The 4864-nt window shown below is 37.0% G+C and overlaps 1 non-coding gene across 1 annotated transcript; it reads left to right on the top strand.

Moving 5' to 3' along the window:
* Nucleotides 1–4162: 4162 nt before the first annotated feature.
* On the top strand, nt 4163–4269 carry LOC126010706 (U6 spliceosomal RNA). The gene has a single exon (XR_007496719.1). It is a non-coding gene; the product is annotated as a U6 spliceosomal RNA (small nuclear RNA).
* Nucleotides 4270–4864: the final 595 nt, after the last annotated feature.

The raw sequence follows: 4864 nt of genomic DNA, 5'->3' as shown, positions 1-4864 counted from the left end.
GATCTATTTGAGTGTTATCATCCAAATCTTTGAATCTTTGGCATTCTGATTCCTTTCCTAGGAAAATAAAGAACATCTTTAGATAATGCTTAAAAAGTATATTTAAATGCACCCGCGTGGTTATAAAAATGAGTATTAGTAAGAAAAGACACCGCTGCAGGGGGTCCAGCATGAATACAGAGGAGTTTCCCTGCTCTCCCCTCCCCCCAGAGCCCAGTTGCCAGATCTGGCCCTGAAGACCAGTCTCGCATGGGGGGATCTCAGTCTCCTGGACTAAGCGGTCAGCCCAGGAGGCCATTGGCCAGCTGTCTGCCCAGATTCCCAGCCATACCTGTAGGAGAGGAGCAGGAATCCTGGCAAGTGGGATCTTCTGGGTCCAGCTGCAGCCTCCCTCTCCAGTATGAAAAAGCATGGGGGAGGAGTTTGCCTTCTCCCCATTCCCCCCAGAGCTCAGATGCCAGACCTGGCCTTGAAAGCCAGCCTGGCATGGGAGGCTCTTGGTCTCCTGGACTAAATGGTCAGTACTGGAGGCCTTTGGCCAGCTGTCTGTCCAGATTCCCAGCCATGCCATAGAAGAGGAGCAGTAATCCTGGCATGTGGGATCTTCTGGGTCCAGCTACAGCCTTCCTCTCCCATATATTTCTTAAAAAAATTTTTTTTTTGATTTTTGGTTTTTGGGCCACACCAGGTGATGCTCAGGGGTTACTCCTGGCTATATGCTCAGAAATTGCTCCTGGCTTGGGGGACCATATGGGATGCTGGAGGATTGAATGCTGGTCCTTCCTAGGCTAGCGCTTACAAGGCAGTTTCCCCACCATTTGTTCCACCACTCCAGCCCCTAAAAGTGTGTTTTGTAGTATTTGATTCTTAATTATTTGTGCACTACAAATATTCATATCATAGTTTAAATGTAAAAAATTATTAGTTTATAGTTTAATAAGGAGGTAACACTTTTATTTTTTTTGTCAATTAATATTTTCTATTTATTTCTCCTTAAACTTGAAGACATGAATCACACATATGCAAAATATACACTCTAGGAAAAATTTTATAGACTGTACATGAAAACTTGCACAGTTTGACAAACGGAAATACATTTGTGTAACTCAGACCCAATTCACTCAGAAAGTTCTTAGGTCCCGAGGCTATGCAGGTAGTCCTCCCTGGCTTTATTAAACCAACTTTACCTTTTCAAGGGTTTAACACAAGTGGAGTCATTTACTTTATTATAGTATTGGGACTTCATCCACTCAACAGGTTTTTGAAATCCATCCCCTTGTATCTGTAGCTTTTTCCCTCTACAGTTGAGTGGTGACCCTTTGTTTTATTGTTATATTCTTTTTTTTTTAATATAATTTTTATTTTGATCCATAGTGGCTTACATATTGTTGACAATAATATTTTAGGTACATATTTACATAAAATCAGGGGGGATTCCCATCCCCAAATTGTCCTCCCTATACCTCCATTTTTGTCTTACCTCCCATTTCCTCTTCCCTCACCCCCAGGGTGGCTAGAATATGTGGTCCCCTCTGTCTCTAACCAACTACTTAGTAGTCTTGCATCAGTTTGGTCTTGATGCCTCCCTTATTTCCCCCTCTAAGTAGGGGCAGGGGTAGCTAGTTCAAGTTGCGTGGTTTTGCCTGAAAAAGAGAAAATAAATAAACTGGGGTAAGAGTTTAATACCCCGAAAATGGGCAGAATCCTTCTAGAGGTTCTCATCATCGATTTGGGAAATGAAGGAGAAAAAGAAGTTGAAACACTCCACCAGTACCAAAAGAAGTGTCAAATATCCAGTGAGGACTCCAGCTATAACGATAAGCACCACAAAAAAACAGATAAAAAACAAAACAAAACAAACAAAAAACAAACACAAACAAACAAAAAACACGCCGTGGTCTTGAAATAAGAAACATGGCGTAGCACATAACGAAAGAAAAGAAAGGAAGAGAAAGAAAAAAAAATAAGAATAATTGGGGACAACAATTTCAATAATCACATCCAAACTGAGAAATCGACCAAAATAGCTAGGTAAATAAGAATAATAATAACAATAATAAATGAAGGTAAGATATATATATATAAATAACCAAGGTTTTGTGTTTTTTGTATTTTTTTCCCTCCTGCCCTGGCACAGTAAATATTGGGGTCATTCGAAAAGGAATTCACTTGCCCTATAAGATATGGGGTTTCTCCGTCCTTGGAGTATACTGTCATGGGATCAGCTCTAGTCTTTGCTCAGGATCTTTACTCAAGGAGGTAACACTTTTAAATGAAGTACAGTTTTATTTAGACTGCATATTACTGTCATTTTTCTAATTATAGTAGTCTTGTCTTTGTATATTATATCAATTATTTCATTAGGCTATCATATATAATTCTTTATTTCTATGTGGTATAATTTTGAACCATCAGAAAATTATTATATAATTTTATATAATTAAGCATCATCATTATTAAAAAGACAACACGTAACAAATATTAAAAGTGTATGAAAGCATTTGACTGAATAAAAGTTATTCCTCTATAATTGCAAATAGCAATATTAGAATAAAATAAATCATCATGCATTTGTAACTTTTATAGCCTTTATAATAAAAATGTAGAGTAGGGCCAGAGAGATGTAATATTTGGTCTGGTGCTTGCCTTTCATGTGGCTAATCCAGGTTTAATCCTGTCAACCCCTATGGTCACCCAAGCACTACCAGAAGTGGTTTCTGAGTCCATAGTCAGGACTAACTCCTAACTACAGCTGAGTGTGGCCAAAATAATAAATAACTTATAGTATCATTTGGCTTCCAGAAAAATTTATTTTTCCTAGTTTTAGGCAAAGAAATTATACTATTTAATGCATTGATTTAATAAATATACTCAAATAAATACAATGATAATGACAATAATATAATCTTCTTAATAGTATTCTCATACTCTAAGTTGTTGAATTTAGATTTGTAAAATTTTTCTCACAGTGCTTCTTAAATTCTAAAATAAAGCAGCTTCCATGTGGACTTTGTAGGTTCAGATGTCCAAAACCATCACTTTTCAACTGATTTTTAATATTTTATGTCTGTTTCTCATGTGTAAATAGGATAATTATCATAAATACCTCAAGTGTTTAGTATAATTAAATTAATCACCATGAATAATGTTTTTAGAATGCTAGCACATAAAAGTAATACTTATTCAGTGTTCATTATTATTTAAAATTGAAGCTTCTGTTTGTTTCCCATTTATAAAATCATAATCAAAATTGTAAAATCAAACTGTTATCAGCAGATTACTGTAGTCATCTGCAAGTTGTCTGCAGTTACCTGCAGTAAGTTGCAAAACCTCCTGCTGTTCAGCTGCAATGGCCCAAGTCTGCCAGGGCTGAATACTGCAGGGGCGGGAGGCTGTCAGGAACAGTGGGGCCCATCCCTCTACCTGCCAACCCCCCACGGATCATCAGGTGCAGTTCTATTCACTATTCTCCCCTCCTTCCCAATGGTCCAAGTTTTCGTTTTTATACCTGGCATGACAAGGACATTCCAGTAGCGTGTTCAAGTCCAACTACCCATTACATCAATAGATTTCCTCCTTTTATGTTTCATTAAAAATTATATGCTGATTTTTTTTTCTTCAGCGGTTGGTGGAGATCATTCTAGTGATAGTCTGCAAAGGCCATGGTGGTTGTCAGCTGTATTTCTCTTCTTGACAGTTCATTTAAAGCAGGGGTCCTCAAACATTTTAAAGAGGGGCCTCAGACCATTGGAGGGCCAAACTATATAGTAAAAACAAAAAATATAAACAAATAACAAATCCCTATACACATTCCATATATCTTATTTTGAAGTGAAGCAATAGAATGGGAACAAATACAATATTTAAAATAAAGTAAAATTAAATAAACAACTTTACCAGTATCTTAAAGGGAACTATGGGCCTTCTATTGGCTAATGAGATGGTCAATGTCCGGTTCCATATTTGTTACTGCTAGTCATAACAAATGATGCAAGTGTGCATCCATTAGTCTTGATCTGGTGGGAGATTTCAAATGTTTCATTCTAGAAAAAGTCTATTCACAGGCATAAGTGCTGCCAAAGATGGTTGCAGTTTTGAGTGCATTGTTCCTGAGAAGAGTACATATCTCAGAAGAAAGAGATGCATAAAAATTAAGAAGGCTGTGCTCGCTTGAGCAGCATATATACTAAAATTTGAATGATACAGAGAAGATTAGCATGGCACTTGCACAAGGATGACATACAAATTCTTGAAGCATTCCATAACTTTTATGATCAATTATGTCAACTGTGTGATGCATTTCTTTAAACAAATTTAATTTTAAAAGTTACATGATAAAAAATTAAGAAGGCTGCTTGACTTAAATGCATCTTTCATAGAGCTACAATTCTGCAGTTCAGCCAGGTCCATTCAGTAAATCGTAACCACATTTTCAGTGTCACTAGAAAATGGATTACGAAAAAGCTGTGTGACCTGTTCATGGAGATAAAGCTCTTTAAGTCTAATTTGGAACTCCTTTTGCAATATTTCCAGTGAATCCACACATGTTTTGTTTGGGAATGCAACCAATGGTTTTTCCGTTAACAGATTTTGAGTTGTGGGGAGATGGCAGAAGTTTTTCTCCTTCTTGTTTGATGAGGAGGCCTAATTTTCCTTCAAATGCTTTGATACGTGAATGCATTTCACAGATGAGATTTCCCATTCCTTGAAGTTGCACACTGAAATTGTTGAAAGGTACATCTTTCAGAAAGGTAGGTGCTATTTCTATTCTGCATCATTGAGCCCTGGTACTTCTTTGTTTCTTGAAAGCAAAAACTTGTAATCTGTGGAAGTAACTCATAGAAACGTTTCAAAGCTCTCCCTC

Source organism: Suncus etruscus, chromosome 5, assembly GCF_024139225.1.
Source record: "Suncus etruscus isolate mSunEtr1 chromosome 5, mSunEtr1.pri.cur, whole genome shotgun sequence".
Lineage (NCBI taxonomy): Eukaryota > Metazoa > Chordata > Mammalia > Eulipotyphla > Soricidae > Suncus > Suncus etruscus.
This window is presented reverse-complemented; position numbering and strand designations above follow the sequence as displayed.